The sequence below is a fragment of the Zonotrichia leucophrys genome, chromosome 8, assembly GCF_028769735.1.
Source record: "Zonotrichia leucophrys gambelii isolate GWCS_2022_RI chromosome 8, RI_Zleu_2.0, whole genome shotgun sequence".
Lineage (NCBI taxonomy): Eukaryota > Metazoa > Chordata > Aves > Passeriformes > Passerellidae > Zonotrichia > Zonotrichia leucophrys.
This window is the reverse complement of record NC_088178.1, coordinates 6,847,319-6,871,185: the sequence shown is the minus strand read 5'-3', so window position 1 is coordinate 6,871,185 and position 23,867 is coordinate 6,847,319. Positions and strand designations below refer to the sequence as shown.

The 23,867-nt window shown below is 41.8% G+C and overlaps 1 long non-coding RNA gene across 3 annotated transcripts in view; it reads left to right on the top strand.

Annotated features, from left to right (window-relative positions):
* Positions 1–2,388: 2,388 nt before the first annotated feature.
* The window catches only part of LOC135451064 (uncharacterized), a 63,756-nt gene continuing 42,277 nt past the window's right edge, over positions 2,389–23,867 (top strand). For 2 of the 3 annotated variants that reach the window (XR_010441206.1, XR_010441205.1), the window contains exon 1: positions 2,389–2,455. This is a non-coding gene — a long non-coding RNA (uncharacterized LOC135451064). Of the gene's footprint in view, positions 2,456–4,046; positions 4,243–5,254; positions 5,502–23,867 lie in introns of those variants that run through there. The other variant, XR_010441207.1, reaches the window with a different exon arrangement.

The following is a 23,867-nucleotide window of genomic DNA, read 5'->3' as shown; positions in this document are numbered from 1 at the left end:
ATGGAAATCCTATCAATTAACTTTGAATGCATTTTCATCAGTGTTTATCAAGGGAAATTATTCCCTGGTGAAAGACAACATCAAGTACAGGGTGTTCGGGAGGTTATCACCAAAGCTGAATATTTATGACAATTTAATGGGGCTTGTAGATTATAACTGATGCCTTTGAAGGCTGACTACCATGGAATGCACTGGGAAGGCATGTGATGGGAAATGAAGTGTACAACCCCAGTCCATGTGAGCTGATGGAGGCCAGATGGCAAAATTTAATGTCAGCCTTCTTGTGTGTTATACTCAAATTGCAACTAGTAGTTCTGTGTACAGCAAGTCTCTCAGCAATTAGCTTGTTCTGCTTGAGTTTGGGATTGGGAATGTAGCTCAGATACAACTGCTGAGCAGGAAGAGGTGTACTAAGCTCAAAAGCAATGTGAGAATCAACTCACACACCTTGTCTGTGGAAAACACAGAATCCCAGAATCATTCAGGTTGGGAAAGGCCTCCAAAGTTATGGAGTCCAATCTGTGACTGATCCCCCACCATGTCACCCAGTCCAGAGCACTGAGTGCCACATCCAGACATTTCTTGTACACTTCCATGCTCATAATCTCTTATGCAAATTCTTTCTGAGAACAAATGCTAAAATAAAATATTCTCCTAAACCCGAAAAGCATCAGAGTAGCAGGACCTTGACCTTCAGCGTGGTAACAGACTGAGGGAGCCATCCTTGACTGCCAAACTCCAACTGAGCTACTCTGCCTCGTATGTAAGGGCGTTGTGCAGCCCCAAAGCTAAACTTCATGGAAGCTGCTTAACCTGGATCATCTCACCCTCCCCAGTCAGGGCTTTGATGTTTAAATGCTCACCTACATGCTGCTTATCAGTGGGTCAATAGGCCACAGCCCAGCCACCCCAGACTCAGACTGTGAAACCTAAATTTCATGCTGGATTGGGAGGAAGAGCAAGATCTTCCTCACATATCAGGATCAATATCCTTCATTTAAACTTTACAAAGCCCTAATAAACCCTGCCCCATCTTTCCACAGAGGAGAGGCTATCAATCTGAACCCATGAGTGCTGACATCTCAGAGATGTGAAGTAACTTGCCCAGCTGAGCTGAATACCTTGTTTAATCAGCAGGTAGCATCCTCAACATGAGAAGATGTTAGTTTTAAATATTAACATTTCACTATATGAAACCTGTCTCCAGCTGAAAAATAGGTTGTTTAATGAGGGGATAAATACAAGGAATCCATTTGAAATGCAAAACTGCTTTTGGTTGCATCAGAGTAAATATTTAAAATGAATAAAACTCAGATGTTCCCTGCCCAGAACTGGATGCACAATGGTTGATGGGCTCAATACAACACAGGGAAAATGTAATGTAAAATAATAATCCATCAGATTCCTCCAGAAAGGTATTCTGGCCCCTTACTCCAATTCTGTTTGTCTTTTTACAAATGTCATTTTATTTCTTTGCAGTCCATTCATACCAGAAGACAAGCTGGTTTATGCTAGTGAATTCGTTTGGTTTGATTTGACAGTGACATCTTTCCTCAGGTTAGTGAGGAGTTATTTCCGTAACATTTCTAAGTTGAAATTTATATTTTAATGTGGCAGTAGTATTTGACATACAGCAAGGGGCTAAAATAAGGCCTGGAAAATGTCAGCTATTATGAGCAATGCTTTATGGAAAGGGATTATTCACTTGCTTGCTTCATTCCAATATTTACAGTTTGAAATGTCACCACTGTGAAGTTTAGCTACCTCTCTCATAATTTAGATAATTTTACTTTTTTCAGAAATTGCTCTTATTTCATAGTGATAACAAATAGTGGCACTTCTATAAACAGCCATTATCTCTTTCTCTCTACAGATAATTTACATTGAGAGAAATATATGGAGAATTTGAAAATAGGGGAATGTGCTTTCAGATGTTTCATGTTAACTCTTCCTTTGTCCCTCTTTATCCTTTCACAGTTCATTTGGGGTCTTTGGCCACTTGGCAGCAGGCTGTGTCTAACGAGCCACAGCAGAAGCCCTGAGAGCAGTGTTGGGCTGGCCCCCCTTCTCCTGGGAAGGGGGAAAAGGCACAGCACAGCTGGGGAGCACCAGTGCAGCCCTTGGCTCCTCTGCACGTGACAAAAATCATTGCCAGGCATAGGCAAGAGGGGGAATTCAGAGCACTTTGCTCTTGATACAGGTTTTCTAGGGGAGTACAATATAAGAAAATATAGATAGTTTAGAAAGTAATCTTACCCCATTAAGGAGTTGCAGCTGAGCCAATTATTAGAGATTGGGAACAGGCCTGATGTTAACAGGCCACAGCTGTAGCCAATAAGAAGAGTGTTATAAAAGAGTGGATTGGCTGGTTGAGAGGAGCTGGACTCAGTTGGCTGCTGTGAGGATAAGGAAGAGGTAGTGCCTGGAGGAGCTGCCTATGAGAAACATTGGGGAGGTATGAAACTCTAGCAATATGGAACCCTTGCAATGTAATGATAATAGAATTCTTGAAATATAATGATAACAAGGTTTGGCTGAGGTTGGGCAGCAGAAATCTTCCCTCATCACTGCTGCTCTCCACAACCTCCTGTCAATGTCACAGAATCCCAGAATGGTTTGGGTGGGAAGGGACCTTGAAGATCATCCAGTCCCACCCCTGCCATGGGCAGGGGCACCTCCCACTATCCTAGCTTGCTCCAAGCCCTGTCCAGCCTGGCCTGTGACGCTTCCAGGGATCCAGGGGCAGCCACAGCTTCTCTGGGTACCCTGTGCCAGGGTCTCACCAAACTCAGAGGGAAGAATTCCTTCCTAATATCCAATCTACTTCATTCAGTTTAAAATTATTGTCCCTCATTTTATCACTTCCTACCCCTGGAAAATGCAGATAAATGTTCATATGTAAAAATACATACAGCTGTAAAACCTGGTAGGGACATGGAGTTATAGTTTTGCTACTCGCTTTCTCACCTAGAGCAAGTGGTAAATGCACTCTTTCAGTGAGTGGCAGACAGACCAGACACCAATTACACTCCCCAGGGTAAAAAATCTCACATTAACCAGGCTCAGGCTGGTGGTTGGGGATTCAGTGGGAGACTGAATCTGGCTCCTGTGGGCTGTAGACTGCAAATATAGAACATTGCATGACCTTAACTTTGCTTTTTAAAAGAGGCTGCTGATACTGAGACTTACATAAGGAAATACATAAATTTACTGTTCAACATGGTAGATTGATGCCCTGTGGCAAACACATATTAGAGAAGAATAAAGTAATTAAGGTTACTTAATGCTGGGAAACTGAACATTGCTTGGGTTATTTTGTCATTCCTAATGTATTAATCAAATCCATCTCAGCTATATTTCCTTACTCACTGTCTTTATTCACAGTGCCTTATTTGCCCTTTCTTCTAAAATTAGTATTTATATTCCATGCTTAATGTATTTTTTGTTTTAATGAAGAACTTCAGTGTTGAAATGAGCATGGGAATATTTTTTTCCTCTCTTTCCCAGTTATGGAAACTGTCCCACCAAAAAGCAGCTGGGCTTTAACATCCAATACACCTTTTCACTTGCAAAACCAGATCAATTAAAGAGACAAAGCATTTAATGTGGCTGGAGGCCCAGCTACTTTATTTTAAGTAGTGGCGGTTACTCATCTGTAAGGAGAATTACACGGTGCCCAGAGAAGCTATGGGTGCCCCTTGATCCCTGGAAATGTCCAAGGCCCGGTTGGACAGGGCTTGGAGCAACCTGGGATAGTGGAAGTTGTCCCTGCCCATGGCAGGGGGTCGGATGACATGACCTTCCAACAAAAACCACTCTATGACTGATTTTCCAAAAATCCAGATGCTGTGTGAGTATACAGCTCTTTTTTAAGTATAAAAGAATTTAAAGCTTTTAGAATTGCTACTTTAGCACTTCATTGGTAATGAGTGGTTATATCCAAAGGTTGGTGCAGATACACAGGAATTGTCCTACTAGAGATGAATGCTGGCAAGTTTTAGATAAGGAGGGAAGCAGTGAGTGCCCCTTCACTTCACACCCACCAGGTGGTAACAGCTTCAGCCTGGTCCCTGCTCCATGGAAGCCTCCGGAAAGGGTTTCAGAGCTCATTGCAGGAACCCCAAAGAGCCCAGTCACACACAGACTCATTCAGCTTTTTCAGCTGCTATCCTTCACTCTGGAAGGTCCAAGAGAGTCAAAGCACATCAGGTACTACAGGAAGACCTCTGAACCTTGACTGAGGTGGGTAAGCTTGTTTTTCAGGGAACTCTTCAGCCCTACATGTAGTATGTGTAGTGTAAGAGCTTAAAAAGTCCAGGTGACAGTGCTGCTGCAGTCCCACAGGTGCTGAAACAATCTAGAGCAACTCAGAGTCCCTAAGCTCAGAGTACTGCAGGTTATGGCTGCTGAGAAATCAAGGGCAGGAAACCCAGATGAGATCATAAATGCAAGTATGAAAGGAAAAAGATGAAAATGCTGAGCTGAATATATGTCATTATGTTCATAAACACATCACTGTCTCTATCTTGTGAAATATCTCTATTTTGTGTCTTGGTTTTAACCTGAGGCTGTAACAGCTACTCTGGTTTCGCATCATTCATCAGATTTCATCTGAAAGCAGTTCTATCAGTTTATCTCTGCTGACTTCACTGGAATTATGTCCTTATCTCTCTCCTTCTCTCTAATAAGAGATTCCTGAATTTTCATTCTCTCTTTAAACAGTCAAAGAAATACCTTATTCTCTGTGTTCATATAAGCAGAGTCTCACTCTTCTAGGGTGAAATCAGTTGTCACTAAGTCAACACAATGTTTTAAATTTATTTCTATGGGAACTGATCAGACTTCAGTAGCACTAACTAAGTTGGGTATCGCCTCATAGTATATACACTGTACATTTTTGAGAGATGTCATGCATTTGTGCAGTTTGAAAGGTGGAGCTAAAACAAACCAGATTTAGTGGATGGAGTAAGAGCTTCTTACTCAAATTCAATTAAAATGATTTCACATGAGAATAGTCCAGCTCCAAATGATATGCAGGGCATTTCAAAAAGTTAATGATGCCAGTGAGATTTCATATGGCACCATGAGAAAGGGGGAAGATAAAAAAGTTGTAAATATTTTCAAGACTGTAGCTGTTGAAGATGTAAGAAACATTATCTGTTAGCACAGTCAGTTGGGAGCATTCTCTTTAGTGAGAGAGTGATATTTTCTGGATGTGCTTCTCTGAAAGAATTCTGTCTTTGTGTCTCTCCAGGAAATATTGGATAGCTTATGAATCTATGAGGCAGCAGTAATTAATTGGAGACACTTAAAACCAAGAAATCCCTGGTGTGAGATAAGGGTTATTCAGTTTAAAAAAAATCTTGGTAGGCTTTACATCCCTCTTGCGTGATGACAATTATTCATGACCCTACGTTTATGAAACTGAGAGCTTATATGAATATATGAAATTGCCACGAACCTCCTGAGACCAAACTCGTGAGTATAAATTGAAAAATAAACTACTATAGTGTATAAAGAATGAATGATGAAGCGTTACTGAATGTGCAGAAGTATTTTCTGATCACTGACTACTATGAAAAGAATTACTTAAGTCACTATAGCTCCACTGAACCCAGTGAAATATAAAGATGTAATGGTTCTGATTATATCTTGGGGCATCATTTCTGGAATATTTTCATTTTGCATGACCCATTTTCAAATCCATATCCATTTTTATGATGACAGTGATGAAAAGATAGCTAACACAGAGATTAAAAGATTTCTGAAGCACGAAGGATGTTATATGGTACGCATAATTTTGTTTCCATGGTCAGAGGAGTGAGGGATCTAATTATTAATGGCATTTTATGTTGATAAAACAGATCTGCTACAGGCTGGGTTACAAAAGTTTTAGTTGAGTCCAGGCTATTTTACATTGATGAAGCAATATAAACTTGCTAAGTCTTTCTGTTAGAGAAAAAAGATTCTGCCTTATTATGGCAACGTTTTTTTTCATTCTTTGAATGTGTTGAGGAGGTTACATTACAAGAGAGGAACTCTGGGTAAACCTGAGCATATTTTATACACAAGGAATATTAAGTGGCCTCTTGAGGAGGTCAAGTGATGCCAGCTAAAGATGAAGGGAACTAGAAGTACTTTGTCTGCTTCTGACAGAGGTCTCTGCATGTCTTGTGGCAGAGCAGGTCTTTTCTAGGCAGGCTGTGTGGGATAATTGAATTAAGAGAGCCTGTGATCAGCTGTGCTTCTGTTTTTAAGTTCCAACACTCATAAGTACAATATTTTTCTTGTTTCTCACCACATGCACACTAACAAGGCTGGGAGACCTTGTGACTCTAATGACAGCACAGTTTAAGAGGCATTTGTATTTGGAAAGACATGCTAATTCCTTATCCTGTGAACTTCCTCAGGAGATTGTTTAGGAATAATGAACCAGAGCAAAACCAACTCAGAAAGGTATTTAACAGAAAAACATTGCCCAGTAGGACATAATGAACTGGACAAAGGAGTTTGAAATTTAACTTGAACATTTAGCTTAAAGATATTTACCTAGTTACAAGGTTTTGTAATGTTTTCACTCCAAGGTTAATCTGTAATGTAAATATTATCCATGTATTTGGGAAATAGCAGACCTGATTGAGAATTCTGTATCCAATAGTGAGTACAGTGTACTAAACCTCCTCTATTTACTCTGCTTTAGTCAGCAGTAATTGTCAAGTAAGTAATTTTTTTCTGAGGTAACATTTTTTTCTTCTACAAAGGCCCATAATTTTTAGCTGGTTTGGAAATTCTTGTACTGTATCATGAAGAATTTTGTAATTTTGACTTGTAGAATCACAGTTCAGCATTAGTGCTACAACCTGAAGTTGTTGTGGGCAGACGTGCCCACACGATTTAATTCTATGTAGTATTCAGTAGAACATTGGTTTGAAGGGTGGCACTTTATTATTTTCATCTACTAACTTGTCAGTGCAGACTCAGGTTTGGAATGGGCTATAAACCTACAATTTGGGCTGGCAGATAGATGTGATTTCTATTCTATTCCAGACAGGCAAGGATTTCTTCTCCCGAAAGTTTCAATAGAAAGGAAAAGGGATGAAGACATTTGAAGACTGAACTCTTCCTGTCTCCCCACAGCCCCTCAATGTGCTTCTTACAACAGGGTTTGGCTGACAGGTAGCTCTCAGTGAGTCATGAGAAAATTCTGCCCAGTTCTAGCCAGGCTGCCTCACTTACAGAATCATAAAATCACTAGATGGTTTGGGTTGGAAGGGACGTTACAGCCCATCCAGTCCCATCCCCTGCCGTGGGCAGGGGCACCTCCCACTATCCTAGCTTGCTCCAAGCCCTGTCCAGCCTGGCCTGTGACACTTCCAGGGATCCAGGGGCAGCCACAGCTTCTCTGGGCACCCTGTGCCAGGGCCTGCCCACCCTCACAGGGAACAATTCCTTCCCAGTATCCCATTATATCTGCCCTCTGGCAGTGGGAAGCCATTCCCTGTGTCCTGTCCCTCCATCCCTTGTCCCAGGTCCCTGTCCATCTCTCCTGGAGGCCCTTTATACTCTGGAAGGGGCTCCAGGGGTTCCTGGAGTCTTCTTCAGGTGAACTCCCCCAGCTGTCCCAGCCTGGCTCCAGAGCAGAGGAGCTCCAGCCCTGGGATCAACTTTGTGGCCTCCTTTGGGCTCATTCCAAAGGGTCTACATCCTTCTTGTGTTGGGATCAGACTTCAGGGGTTACAGCAATGACAACATGAGTGGGACTTCAGCTGGTGCCTGTGGAAAAGTAGAAGTGCAGTGGAGATTATATTTTGAAGAGGAAGGAATCTGTTGTAGGAGGTTATTTAAGAAAACAAAGCATAAATTATAACACCTACTTGCATGGTAAGGGAGAAATGTATTCACTCATGCTATCATGGGTAAACAAAGCAAGGAGGTGAAAATAGTTGGAGTGTCTGGCTGACTAATGGGACCAGCTAGACTGTTCAGGAACAACGAAGAGATGTTTCAGAGCTGTTTATTTTCCCTTCCAATACCCAACATGCAGAGAGTGCAAATAATAATAATGGGAAATACCAACTGTGCTGCAAGATCTGTTCTTCATTTTTGTTCTGTTTCATGTTTCCCAGGGAAGGGAATATCTTGAACTTTCCTGGGTGCCTCAGCTTCAGTTTCTGTGACAGCTTTTTAATTTGCCTTCTTAAAAAAGCAGTAACATCTCAGTAAATTAAGGTGAGCAACACATAGGAGCATTTAAATGAAAACACCAGAGCTGAAGAACAGTATAATTATCCCATTTAAGAAGGATTTCTAGGCAGTCAGTGTGAGAGTAATAAAGGAGGATGCAAGTGTCACTGTATCAGATCTGACCCCTCCCACCCCACCTCCCCCTGGATTTCCATCTGCTTCAGATGTCTGGCTCTTCAGGCTTTCTGTGCAGGCTCTCACCTGCTGTGAACATGGAGAGCTGATGGCCAGCATAGCTCTTGTAAATATCATTGCATGACTGTCTGCATTTAGGGAAAATCAAGGCTTAAAAAAAAAAAAAAGAGCCCTAAATCCCCCTTAGAAACAGCAAAGAAGGGAGCAGCATAAACAAGCTGCTGAGTTAGAATACAAGACCCAATCCCCCCTCCCCTCTGGCTTCATCCAAGGATTTTGTCTGCTTTGTTCTATAGCTCTGGCATATCTAGGGCAGCAGTTACTAATTACCAGGAAATGGAAACCAGTTGCTGAAAAGTGTTAAAGGAAAATTCTCACATTTAAAGCCCATGTTGATTTAACAGCAGAAAAAAAGAGGAGCTTTAAGAAACAAAAAAAAACCAAACTGCATTACTGGATAATTGGAGCTCAAGCTGGGTGCATTATATAATAGCACTTTCCAATGCAGCTGCCTTTCACCCCTTTACTCATTCCTCCAAGCACAAGACACACAAATAGTTACCACAACTTAGAACCTGTCTGGACCACACCTTTCTTAGAAGCCTTAAAAAGGTGTGGTCTGTTGTTGTCAGAATTACATCAGGTCTTGAACTTGAATCCACAAGTACTTAGAACCTGCCAGTAACTACAGCAGAGAGAAAAAAGTTCAGAAGTATAAGAAAAACTGCTGAATGCTTACCTAAATAATAAATTTTGCTTTCTTTTTTTCATATACTTATTTAGGCTGGAATACACCTCTAAGGTCCTTTGCAGGCTACTAAAAAAAGATTTGCATAAATGTTTGTTTGGAGAACTGGAAATAGGTGAGGAGAAGGGGGATTGGCATACCATCAGCTACGAACAGTTTACAGAATGTGTGTCTAAAAGGAAGAATTCCTACTGCTTCAGGCAAAGCCATAAAGGACAGGAAGGTGTTTGGGAGCTGGCAGGGTGCATGTGACTGGCAGTGGAATGCAGCCTCCCACCAGGTCAGATCTGAGTAGGCAGGGTCAGACATTACCACTGCCACCAGAGCTGGAATTCACCTGGCCACAACACTGTTAGATGGACATTTGATAAGTTAAGGCATATATTTAATTTCACCTGCTCTAGTGGAAGGTGTGATAAAAGGGGTGGAATGAGATTACCTTCAAGGTCCCTTCCAAGCTGACAGAGGCAGCCCAAAGACAGGAGTTAGCACTGTTTGGTTCAAGTCTGCTTTCTGAGGTGCTTGTCAAATTAGGAAATGCACTGAAATAAAGTTGTCTTCCTAAAGCAACTTACTAAAAGGTTTAAAAGGAAAAAATACTAGTACATTCAAATTTTCTAAAGAGGAAAAAATCCCCAAGTAGTCTGCATAAGTTACTGTAGTGCTAGTTTGATCAGTAGATTTGCAATAAATCCATAGGCGTTTATATAGAAACAGAACTGTGTTAGCATTCTGTGAGGAAAAGGCTATTTTAGTCTGAGGAGATAAAGCAGACTGTTATGTCAGCCTTGACAGCAACTCAGTTTTCCTGGATATGTTGAAAAAAAGAGTTTTATATCTATTCCCCATATGGAGGTAGAACATGTGATGCAGCCTAAAGCTATTTCCTTTGAAAGCAGAGCTCTGAATTCCTGCAATAAAGCCAGGGATAGAAAGGCCTGTTGTTAACTTGACAGAACAAGGAATCTGGCACAGTTTAATCACAGCACATTTCACCAGATTAAATTTGCAGGTCTCCAGCAGTACCTGCAGTGGCATATAGAATACCCATACATTTTAATTTACCTGGGATTTTTTTTTTTTTTTTGTTGGGGAGCTCTAAAAAGGGCTCTAGGTAGTTGTCATGGCTGGTTAGTCTGTTTGCCAGCCCAAACAGACCCTGGGGCTGTGAGACTTTGAAACCTTATGGGGTGAGATCTGGGGAGGAGTTTGAATCAAACAGTATTGGCTGAGTCCACTGGAGTTCTTTGAGCAGAAGGGGATGGTGTGCTGGGCTGCCCTGGAGCTCTGCCAGCTATTCCAGGCACAGGGATTTTCCAGACAGGGGCTTGCAATATCAAGTGCAGAATTCCTGTTTCCTTCCTGCTAGCATCCATTACATCGATATGTAAAGGTCAGGCAGGTGGGTTTAGTGGAGAAGACATCAGCTGTCCCTCGTCTTCTCCAGAACTTCCATTTACAAGGTCCAGCTGAGAGGAATAGGCTTTAAGTCCCCTCAGTGCAAGAATAGCTCTGCTGCTGCTTTTTCTTTATCCCTGCCCTCTCTGCAGGGGAGGGAGCTGCTCTGTGAAGCCTTTCCTGCTCCTTTCTGTCAGAGGCTGCTTGATGGGGAGGCTGCAGCACGGGGGAATAGCTTTTCTTGTGGAACAACCCTGCTGTGTGCTCCTTTGTCCCTGTCCTTGCCTCTCCATGGAGGACAGGCAGTGTGCAGACCACGTGCACCCACTGGGCCAGGGCAACTCAACTGCTGAGCAGAGGGGAAAATATTCATCAAAGAAACATTAAACCAGACCGGTGGAAAGAATGGCGATCATTACAGGTCACAACACGAGCAAGAAACTTAGTTGCTACATGTTCTACTCAGAGCTTTGTGGTGGGTTAGAGTAATAGACATTCATATTTAAATTGAGAGAGACAATAACCAGAGGTATTTAGCACAAGCAGGTGTACATGTCAGGGCTTAAATTCACTGAAGGATGTGATTAAAACAATTGCTGCCTCCCTTTTTTTTTGACTGGGAGTACTGTCTTACTAATTGTGGGGCACAGGTTTGCACAAGATGTTGTCCTGAGTAAGAGCAGAGGTAATCACTGACATCATGCAAAATGATGCTGCCATGAATGGCTTTTTTATAATTAACTGTCTTTAGGGGATAAGAATAATGGCCATAATTTTAAAAGCAAGTAAAGGTATTACCCATAATCAAAATAAATCTGCTCAACCTCTGGAGGACAGTAGAGAGGAACAAGGATCAGGAACTCAGCCTGAGGAGATAGGTCAATTTTTAGAGAGGGATAATCCTCCTAAAGGGGAGGTCTTCCCATAAGCACTTTGGAGAAATCCTAAATATTGGATGTCCATAAATCAATCAGTAGTTCAACACTTTTATCAGACACAACTATTGCTACCAAGCCTTGAGCTGGCTTTCTGCAGTGGGATATAGTATAACCACACATTTTAATTTACCTGTGACATTTTTGGCTGGCTGAGGACCTCTAAAAAGGATTTCATGTAGAAATGATAACTTTTGGAGCACCAATTCTTGTGATTATTTACAATGTGATTATTTGCTACTGTTCAATTTTATTTAGAGGCTTACAGTATTTAATGGACACAGGGAATTCAGTGGTAGGACATACAGTGAGTATCTGTGAAACTCACATTCCCACATGGCCCTGTGTCTTTGTCCAAGCAGAATGTCAGTGTTTTTAAACTGATCCAAAGTGGGAATCCTTTGCCTGGCTGCCCTGACATGCGGGACAGGATTCCCTTTTTGGGATCAGTTTGCAGTAGCTTGAGTCAAACCAAGTTTCTTGCTGCAGGTAGGTGAGGACAGGCACTGCTGCAGTGCCACTGCTGTCCCCAGAACAGTGGGGACTCTGTGTGTGTCCAAACTGGAAGGCAGACTGAAACCCCAATTTTCCCTTTAATGTGTCAATTTATACTTTGAGTTTAGGAACCAGGGATCAGTAAGATGAGAGGAGGTGACTCATGATTTCTGTGCCTCATGCAGACACCGTAGACATCCCACAGTGCTGTGGATCAGTTTAAACTGGGCCTTCTGAGACACTAACATCAGTCATCAGTCCTGCTTTGCTGTGCTGGGACCCTTGCACTTTTGTAGATATCTGCATATATTACAACATGTATTTAATAATATACATAATTATATATTATGGTGGGACACTGGTGCAGGGTGCCCAGAGAAGCTGTGGCTACCCCTGGATCCCTGGAAGTGTCCAAGGTCAGGTTGGACAGAGCTTGGAGCAGCCTGGGATAGTGGAAAGTGTCCCTGCCCATGGCAGGGGGGTGGAAAGAGCTAAGTTGTAAGGCCTCTTCGAGGCCAAACATTTCTATAATTCCATGTTTCTATCATTATGTGGAACAGAGAAACAGGAGGAAAAAAAGTCAGTCAATTATAAGTACACAAGCAGCTTTGGTGTAGTGTGAAAATGGATAATAAAAACTGTCCCAGCACACTAAACCTTCCCCCCCTTTTAATTGTATTTTACATATTTTATCTTCCAGTATCCCTGTTCAAGAGTTTGCTTAAAAATAACATGAGGTATAAATTCTGGAACCATGATTCACAGAAGTGGATTGAGAAGCTGTGTTTGTTCATCTTCTTCTCTGTGGAAGGACTGAGAGGCCAGAGCCCAGATGTGCACTGGGGAAGAAAAGTGGTCCAGATAAAGTTTGGCATATGGAAAAAAAGGGAATGCACAAAGTGTATAAACATGTGGAGGGGTAGGGAAGCACTTTGGAAATTGTATACACAGACAAATATAAATATAACCCAAACTCTAACAGTGGAGGCTGCTCATGCCGGCTGTAGCCTTGCTAATATTTCCATTATACCTACATGACTCCACCTGCTTCAATTTTGGGTAGAGCTCCTGCCCACCCTGTTGCTGCTTGAAGAATAAGCTTAGAAAACCTGAGGAAAAATTCCTTTGCTGCTTCTTGAAAGCACTGCAGAAAAGCAGAATAAAACAGAATAAGTATACACTTCTATTGTAAAAACACTTTGGTTATGCTCCTTAAAATGCTAATGCAAAAAGTAGAAAACCAGCTGACAGAAAAGATAAAATTGGAACTATGAATGGCCCCTTTGGAATCCCAGCCTAACCAGAGAAGGCTTATATTTTCTTTTGAAATTGTTCACTACCTGGAAATGTTTATTTAAAACCTTTTCCCTGCAAATGTCTAAAGGTATTAATTTTATACTTGTGAATGCTTATTAAGCTCAATGGATGTGAGATCATGGTCTAAGTTCTCCTGAATTACTTCATGTTTAGTTTACTGAATGTAGCATGTCTAGGGCTGTCTGGGTGCTGCTGAGACAATTTATAAGCCTCTCAAAAGTATTTTTCAAAAATATTCAAATACAGCTGCTTTCAAATCTGGGGATGGCAGGTTGACTGTTTTGTCACAATTAGACCTGGTGCTTTGTAGTTTCAAATCACTCCTCTAGTAAATGGTTTCTGATGTAGTAGTCCAAATAATTCCTTTGTTATATGTAGCTTTCCTGCAAGGACAGTGGGAACAGTGACCCCTGAATAACCACCCAGCTTTCAATGATGCTTCCCAGAGTGCTGTCTGTAGCCCTGCAGAAGGGCTCACATGTTTTCTGGAGGCAAGGTTTGCCATAGAGGAGCTCCATCAGTAGCAAAAAACTTCTTAAATTCTAATTGAATTAGTTTCTCCCCTGAATATTTGTTTCTGTTGCTAACCAAGTGGCAACCGTTACCATCTCTTCCAGAGTGGTAAATGCCTGCCAGGTGATCCCTGCACCCCCTGGGAACACCCAGTAATCCACGATTTCCTGAGGGACCGTGGGAAGGGGAAGGTGGGAGTGTGTCACTGGTGCAGCTGGGTGAAAAGGTCAGTGTGAATCGGGTGTGCTCATAATAATGAGTTTGTGGAGATTAGTGATATGCTAATGACCCAAATTCCAAGAGGTGTTCCTAATGCACACAGAGGGCATGCAGGTGTGCTGGGTTCAGGAGCTCAGCAGTACAACAGGAAATATGGACTCTAGAAGGAAATCCCCCCTGCCAGGGTGAAAGCTACTTTGTGTCAGATTCTACTTTTCAGAAAATAGGGAATACATTAAAGCAGAAAAATTTTTAAAAATTCGCTGTGTGGAAAACACAAAATACCCCAGGTAAGCTAAAAAGTGACAACCCAAATCTTACATGTGTACATGTGCTCCTGCTTCACATATGATCACTGAAATTACTGAGTTTTCATGCAGTAATAGGAGCTCCTTGGCAGTTGTTTATGTCCCTTATGAATGTCCTGGGATGGATTATCCAGGTGAGTGCCTGTAACCTTGTCACTGAACTGGAGCATGGGGCTGTTCTGTCAGCTCAGCATCCCCAGTGCCCTCCTTCCTCCCTCCTTTGGACAGGCAGGGTGGGGGCACAGGGGAAAGAAATCCCTGAGGATTAAAGCAGTGTCAGAGCATTAACACTTAGTCGATGACAACTGTAAGGATTAATTCAAGCTGGTTAAATCCCTCTTAGCTAGAATAGGAACCAGCAAACCATCTGGTGGAAAGAGCAGTATGACAGGGCTAAAGGGAAATACTGTCTGAGCAGGCAAAGTAAAAATAAACTTTTCCATAGACTTTTGGGAATTGCTGTGTTTCCTAAGTCTCTGACAGCAAGCAACAGTTTTGAATAAAGAGGGTGGGGAAATACTGTATTTTCAGCTCAGGAAAAAATCAGATTTAAGCTTTTAAGTTTCTATAATAGCACAGCATTTGCTAAAAAAAAAGAAAAGAAAAAAAAAGGCTAGTCATGCTTTCTGTGAAAAAAAATCTCAAGCCATCCAATGTATTCTCCTGCTAAGGCCTGTTCTGTTGCCAGCCTATGTTGTTCTCTAGTTTCAATGCTGAGAAGCTGAGCACTGAGCTTCACAGAGGCTCCTCAGCTCCTCCCTCCTGTGAGAGAGCCGCTGCGGGGCTCCTGTGTGCGGAGTCACCGAGGCCAGCCAGGAGTGACCCAAATGCCCAGCTAAGGTCAGTGTCACAACTCCCGGGCTGGCAGAGCTGGCCTGGCCCACAGAGGCAAGCTGATCAGCCTGGGAACCTGCTCCCAGGTTACCCCTGCAGGAACTCAGAGCGTTTGTGTCTGGAGCAGATCAGACAATGCAAATTGGATTGGAGGTGAAGTCTCTCCTCCGTGATGTCACTCGTGATGCTTATACTCAAAATAAGGTCTGGGTGCTGATGGGTTTAAGGGTTGGTTCAGTTCTTGTAGTGTCCTTGTGAATAAAGGGATCTATGAAGCCTTGTAAGGTTTTATTTACTCCTTTTCTTTATTTTCTGAGGTGCTGCTGTTGCCTGGTTCATAGAGGCACCTGGCTGGCTGTGTGTGAATGCTGGTGGCTGTGCCTGCAGGCTCACAGACAGGGAACTTCCAAAGGGCAGGCAGCAAATGCATTTTTCATTCACTTTGATCTGTTAGTTGTTCCCTTTTTAAATCTAGGAATTCTCTTTTGTTTGTCAGTCATGAAATGTAGAAGTGTTATGCAGCTTATGCTGCTGTTCCTCAACAGGGTTTACTTACTTCCTGATTACACAGAGCTTGTTTGTCTACTGAAAGTTTTCTTCCTGCTGCTCCCCAAGTATTGCCAGGCAAAGGAATTTATAAATGCAGCATGTTGGCCTGTAATCTGATGTAGCAAATGGCTTTGCAAATATAAGCACTGATTTCTTTTATTTGTGTTCCTGCTAGAAAAACACCAAAGCACTGGCTCATGCTTCTCTTTTGAAGGTGGATATTTTTGGTGTGTAAATAGCAGAGTAAATGTGGACAGGGGAGCCTCAAGGCTTGCCTGATGCTTGAAGTGAAACTTTTCTGTACAGGGAAGGGGGTAAAAAATGTTAATAAGCTTTGAGCCTGTAGTGATACAACAGAGAACCACCTCTTCTTTAGAAACAGTAATCCTGTTCTTGAGCCCAGCCTTAACCTCAGAATGCTGCTGGGATTGAAAAATGTTTTCAAAACACAGAGTTTCATCACTACTCTGGAGTTTAATGGGTTTTAAAGGATTGTTTTCTCTCTCAGGAGCCTAAAATAAAGATAAATTGGGAATTTTTGGATCCAGATTTCAAATAAGAGGATCAAAGGACTCAAAATACCAACAAAGATAAAAGAGTTTGTTTGCCAATGTCTGCTGATACTGAGGGCTCTGCTGAACCCTACAGTATCAAGCAGGAAGCATCTGTGTGTGCTTACCAGCTTTTTATAACACAAAATCACAGGTTTCTGGCATCTGCCCTATCAAAGATAAGGAGTAAGATGTTTTCACAACATCTGTGTGTCAGAATATTGGACATACTCCAAAATCTGCAGTGACTTGTTTGTGTCTTTAGCTCAGTTTATGGGCATTTTGTGTGACAGCATTAACACTATGTGAGAGGTTGAAGCCATCCATCCCCTCTGGTTTTGGTTGTGATGAGAATCCATCAGCCTGGGCACTTGTTCTCACAAACCAGCTGTGCCCTTAGCATGGAGAATAAATAACAGCACTGAGTCATGGCACGGAACCTGCAGGAGTCCTGAAGGAAACCATTATCCTCACATCTGAGTCATGAGAATGCATCTTCACTAAACATCTTGATAAACAATAAACTCTGCAGCAAGATTCACAGTAAGGGTTCACCAATTACTACTAATTAATTCCTAGCTAATGGTGCTATAAAAATAACAGCTCAAGGCAGAACAACAAATACTGTTTAGTTTTTTTATTGGATACAAGACTAATTAAATTATTTTGTTTTTTAAATTTACTCTGATTTTAGCCAACATAGGAACACATATGCTGACTGGGACCAAGCTGGCCACTGCTTTGACTCTTACCCAAGTGGCCAGAAGGAGATGAATGCCAAGAAAAAAGTAAAGATAGTATGTGTATCACACCTTTCCTGCTCCTTTTATTCTCTCTGACTAATCCCATGTGATCTCCCAGCCGTATTTTTAGGCAGGGCTGATGGGATTTGTCACTTTTATTACCCCAACTACAGCCCTTGCTAAGCATTTGTCCAGTTGCTTTGGGAGCTTTCTGCTTATTAAAAATGGAAAAGGGCAGCAAATGGAAAGGACAACAAAGGTGCAGAATAACATCCATGTGAGGTTTGATTGGGCAGAACTCCACGGCTAAAACACAAAGGGAGACATTGTTGTAGCTTGTCGTAGACTTGTAGAACTCTTTGCCAAAGGATGTTGTAGATGCACAAAATTTACAGTACTTGGAAAGAGCTGAACAAGTGCTTTGGAAAGACCAACAGCCTTGGTTTGTTCAGAACCTGACTTCTTTTAACTTCCCTTCTTCTTCCAGCACAAGAACTGGAGGGACAGTTGATTTTTACTCACCTCCTCCAGGCTATTCAAGAATACATAACCTCCTAACATATCCCCTGTAAGTAAGTCAAACCTTTCCTGTGATGCAGGGTTTCTGCTCAGTCAATCCCCATATGGAAGTTGTCCCATACATTTCATCATTGTCTTTGCTCTCTTTTGACCCTTTTCCACTTTGCATGTTTTGTGTTTCACCAAAGCTTCCCAGAATACTCAGTATGAAAGACCCACAGATGCATATAATGGTATGATCTTACCTGTTTCATGCTGTACTGCTTTTGGAACCACTCCTGAAACTTTACTTTTTGACAGCTGCCAACCACTGACTCGATGATTTTATGTAAGTCATCATCTAAGCTCAGTTCTTGCTGCGCCTGCTTTCCTGAAGCTGTTCAAAATGTTGATTTAATAATTCCCAAACTAATGAACACTGTTTTCATTACAACTATTTACAAGATCATACTTGTATATGCATGCTGAATTTAATTTGCTTTAATCATTTGAGTGATTTCAATCTGCATCTTTAGGCATCTGAATATCTTTTTTGCATTTGGCCTGAAATGAGGGTTAAATGTCTTGTTGTGGCAGTTTGGGGTCACTCCAATCATAGCTGTGTAACACAATATGTGAAACAGAGCTGTGCCATCTGCACTTCCACGTGCTTTGTAATGGATGATCAACAAGTATGATCAAGTACCTTCAAGTGCTGAAAACATCTTCACACACTTACAACCAATCATCAAAATCTGCAGTTGAAAAGTAATATTGGCATTTCTCTTTTTTTTTGCCATTCTTTCACTATAGAATTGACCATAATTCCTTTACTTCAGCCTCACTAACCCAAGGTCTGGGTCCCTTTTTCCCGTAGCAAAACCTTCCTTAGGGAAGGGGTTTTTGCCTTTGGCAAGGCCTTCAGTCAGGGAAGTTGTTCAGTTTTCAGTGTTTGAAATGTGCCTTGCAAGAATGAGATGGAGGTGGGCCAATGCCAGCAGTCCCCAGCTGAGTGGTGGGAGTTATCAGGGATATGGAAAATAAGGTGTCTGAGGCATCAGGAAATCATTAAGGGTGGAAAAGACCTTTAAAGATCACTAAGTCCAACCATCAGCCCAGCACCAGCACCATGTCCACCACTAAACCCTGTCCTCAGGTGTCACATCCACCTGGTTTTTGAACACTGCCAGAGATGGGCACTGCACCACTGCTCTGGGCAGCCTGTGCTCATGTTTTACAACCCTTTCTGTGAAGAAAAGCATGAGAATGGAAAAGGAGACTGAAGAAGAACCTAAGTTTTTGAGGACAAAAAACTTGTGGTAAGGGCAAAGATACTACCTTGTTTTCCTTGTCTATGAAATCTGTAGTGCATTTCATGATGAAATGAGTTTGCAGCAATTTTCTGGGCAACTGCCATGTCTTCACCATAGAGGTCTGGAAAGAAAGGTCTGTTATTCCTGTGATGAGGGCAGGCAGCAGCTGGAGAGTCAGGAGTGCAGTAAGAACCTCAGCACACCTGGAATTCCCACGTCTCTCAGAAATGGAACCAACACCCTGTTGATCCTTGCAGTGGCAATGGTGGCTCCAAAACTGCTGCTGCTGCTCCAGGAGAAGCTCTCACTGTCAAAGAGTTTTGATATGCTCTTCCTAGTGAAAAAGGAACAAGTTTAAAATGTATTTGATATTGGGGCACCCTTCTGCAGGCTTTCAAATAGCAAATGCTGTGTGAAGATTCTTGCATACTTTCCCAGCCCTACCTGTAGCTGGCAAAAGTAGTCAAATAATACTTTCCAAAGGTATTTTGTAGAGAAGAAACCCAATTAGATGTCTGGACTTACTGTGTAGAAAGAACATCACTCTTTTTTTCCACTTTATTCTTTGAATATAAAGGAATTATAATTCCTTTATTTCAAAAAGATCTAATTCCATGAACTTTTATTCTACATACAATTTACAGATTGTTCTACAAATCTTGTGGTACTTTGTTCTTTACCAGCTTGATATTGTTAAACCCAGTAGCAAAATCTCTTGAGGAGCTGGAAAAAAATTTAGGGCAAGCCAGCTTGAATTAATTTCACTGTCTGGAGCAGAGTGTTCTTAGGGATGTAAATAATCTAATGCTTAGAATATCTTTGAAATCTTCACAGTTTGTCAGCCCCTGTTAGAATACTCTCATGGACAAGTTCCCAAGAATTTAATAAGGATGAAACAATTGAGCTTCTGTGAGAATCAAGGAGTTTAATGGAAAGTGATGTGCTTTTAAATGGGCTCTTAATGAACCCCTCTAATGCCATGGCAGAGACACACAGCAGAAAATGTGTGGAGCAAGTCTCCCTTCCTGTTTGGCTGTAACAATGCACAAGCTCATGCACAACTTAATTTAGTGTCTTGAGGCACTGAATGTAAAAATAGAAATGTAGAAATCTTACTACAACCTTTTCTAAAATGCACACTGAGAAAAGGAAAATTCTGTAAGAATCTCTGGAAGTTCCACTGAGTTCTTCCTGGGATCCTTCTGGGGTTTGTGCAGGTGGGGTAGACATTTCCCAATGTGTAAGCAGGTGCATAGTGACCACAGCACTTGTGAGGAACCCCCTCTTTTTTTATACTTCTTTTGCCTTTTAGTTTCTGTTGTTGCTTTTATTTGGGAAAGCCAACTCTTCCAGAGTTAGATGATCACAAATATCCAATACTGGATTCCCTTTTCCCATCCCAGTTTTGCTTTTTGAGGTTTTACCTTTCTTTCTCTATAAGAATCAGCACCTGAGATTCAGTGGCAATAACTATATGTTTTTTTTTCCTGATAATAGGATCTAAACCTAAAAAAATGGTGAATTTTCCTACTCCTGCTGGCCTAAACTTGTCTGAATTTGTCAGCTGAGGGCACAGTTAAAATTGCTGGTTTGCAGAGGGTGGGACTGAACTGTGCCTTGTCTGTGGTGCTTCAGCTGGGATAAACTTTGGTTCTAGTGCTGCATTTGTTTTCTACATTTGTAATATATGATGGACAATGCTCCTACTGCTTACAGGATGATGGTATTTGTTATCTAATGTATATGCCAAGCACTTTGGAGAGCCAAAACATCACCTGCCTGCTACTTGTAAGTGATATTCTTATGGCTGGTCATGAAATTGATTTAAATTCTGACCTTGTCCTTTGTGTGGGTCATTTTCAGTTCTTCAGCAGTCAATAGTTATTAAAGAGCTATTGCCAGGGTATTTTTTATTGGTACAACATCAGAATCAGGCTCTAGAATTGCTTCCTATATAGTGTAAGTCTGTGTTTGATTTCCAAATACCTATTAGTGTAATTACCTGGAAATTCTAATATTGCCAAGAAATCAGTGCTTCAGGCTTAAAGTATCTCAGTTAAGATGATTAAGGAATTAGAATTGGCCAGCTTTTTTCTGAGGCAAAGTTCTGATAGTGCTGTAGCTCCATTAAAGGCCAGTTGGCATGTTTAACACACTCAGAACAGTGAGGTGTGTTTACTGAAGATGTTTATTTTCCATAGCCATGTGGCCAAAATCTATCTGTGTTTGTTTTAAAACTTTGTTTCAAAGAGAATTCCTTGCCAGGCTGGAAAAAGAGGTGCCCTTTAAAATGCACATTAGGTATGGCTGTTTCTCCTTGGGAAAGGCTGCAGCACACTTGACATACCTCACCTTAGGCTTTGTGCCTGAGCTGAAACGTGGCAAGTGCTGTAATTGTCAGGGGTGGATGAGTCAGAATGGACGTCAGCAGAAAGGCACTTCCTACCAGCAGGGTGAAAACACTATGAAATAGGAGGGGAAGGTCAGGAAAAGAATGCTTCAAAAAATTAAAAAGCAAAATTCAGTTTCCTCAAAGAACTTGTGGAGAAGATGAAGGGTGCTGCTCTCTCCAGGTATGGAACAGAAGGTCTGTAAGGCAGTGGCACTGACTCTTCCCAGCTCTACTTGCTGGCCTCCATGTCAAGATTTATTGTTTAATATCTGTTACAGACACTATTTAGAACAGTAAATATCATCACCCCTTCACCTCTTGGCTTTCCACTAACACCTGGCCAGATGAGGGTCTCAGTGACAGTTTGGCATGAATTTTCACCAATGAACATTGCCTTGCTAGATAAAATTAACCGATGGTGTGTCTGTGCTGGTTGTGAAGTTTGTTCCTCAGATAATAAGTTTAGCATCCAATCACTGTTTGCATCTCCTCTTGGACTGTTTTTAATTAGAAGTGTTTTAATTAGCAGCCTTCCAGTACCTAGAGGGGCTTCAGGAGAGCTGGAAAGGAACTTGGGACAGGTTGGAAAGGAACAGAGGGCCAGGACAAGGGGAAATGGCTTCCCACTGCCAAAAGGCAGGGTCAGATGGGATATGGGGAAGGAATTCTTCCCTGTGAGGGTGGGCAGGCCCTGGCACAGGGTGCCCAGAGCAGCTGTGGCTGCCTCTGGATCCCTGGAAGTGCCCAAGGCCAGGCTGGATGGGCTTGGAACACCCTGGGCTAGTGGAAGGTGTCCCATGGAAGGGGGTGGAATGAGATGGCTCCTTCCAATCCAAACCATTCCATAATTACAGGATTCTATGTTTCTATGAATGTCAGCCTCTTCTTGGTGCCTTTTTAAACCTTTTTTTTTTTTTGCAAATCTCTTCTAAAAGAAAGTACCTCCTATAGCACACAGAACTGCTTAGAAATGCCATTTTTATTGTCAGAATTGGTAGTGGACTCTCACTGTGGCAAGCATAGTAAGGGAACACATGGTAAAAATAGAATGTGCATTTAAAAATACTGGTGGAACTGATGAAAGCTTTTCTCCAGAAATTTGTGAGTGTGCAGTTGTTATTTTTCCCCAGAAGTTGCTCAGGCCTGTGGCCAGACTATTACTCAGCTACTTTCTGAGCTGCTCTGTGTGCAAATGTGTTAAGGCTGCTCCGTGCTGTGCTCCACACGTAGTTAGGATGGAATATCCTTGGATATTGGTAAACAACTGAAGGGAAAAATGCATCCAGACCTCTGCACTGAGGCTGCTGTCTGGCCTGTTTATGCAACAGGGTCAATAAAAGCTAATTGAGATTGGCCTTTTGTTGCCCCACTTCCTTTTTTCCAATGTGTCCCCTGCCAGATGTAAGTTACATTTATCTCCAGCTGTCAATACTGGTTTGCCACTGCTGACTCTAAATCAATAAAAACATGCTGGTATTTTCTGTGTCCCCATTCCTTGGGCTGTTGTGGGGCTTGGAGATCCTGTCACGTCAGGAACTATATTGGGAGCTGGTACAGGGCACGGGGCCTGTTCAGGGGATGAACAATGACCTGGAGGAGATTAATTCTCAAAGGACCTAATACCATTCCTAAAAAACTCCCTTGGATGCTTGAAGTCCTATTTGCCCAAAATGCAGCACTGTTTCTTTGTGTGCCATTACAGTTAAACACCAGTCACCAGTAAATGAATATCACATTAATATAAGGATTTTATAATCACAGACTCACAGAATATCCTGAAGGGACCAACAAAAATCATAGAGTTTGATATGTTGTAAAAATCACAGAATCATTAATTCCATTTAATAATCACATTGATTCACTTAATAATCACATTGATTCCATTTAATAGTCCAACAATTTTCAGTCTTTTATTTTTTGATAAATTAGTATTTCTTAGTGACAGATTAAACATCCCAGTTGCCTTGCTTCCCTTACAGTCCCTGCTTAAAGTCTCTTAAGATCCAAGACTGGTGAGCAATGAGTGAACTTGTAGGTATCTATAGCACTGTTATTTCCTGATAAATTGACAGTGGTTCCATCAGAAATGATTAACATGGATAAACCTTTCCTTGGAATACTGTCTCTTATTGCTGTTTAATGTTGGATGGTTAAAAATAGCAAACTGACTTAGAACTTCCTGAGCTCCACTGATGGGCTTAGACCTGCATTGTACAAGATTATAGGACTAGATTTGCAGTGGGGCTTGTTTGTTTGCCTTGCTTCTCTTCATTCTTGCAGGTGTCCCTGATCAGCCATAGGGTGCCCACAGGTCTTGGTGTAAATGCTCATCTATACATTACTCCCCCTAAATCAGAAGCAAAGCTTTTGTATTTTGATTCCATGCACCCCATGTGTTCTGTGGCCCCTTAGGGCTAAATCTGTCATTTTCCTGGAGCTTTTTTTCCTCTTTAGTCCCCAGTACTTACTGTGAGCATACAATGAACAGATTTGGTGATTCTTTGCTGCAAGCCCTATGAAACTAAAGATGTGATCTTTGGGAAACATTCAGTGCAAATTTTTGGTTAACTCTGCTTCCTTGAGTGTGCTAAGGCTGAGGAGGAACAAATGCTGATGTTGTTCAGATGTTTTATGTAGATGTTAATCTAATTCACAGGGGTTTTCCTCTGCAGCCC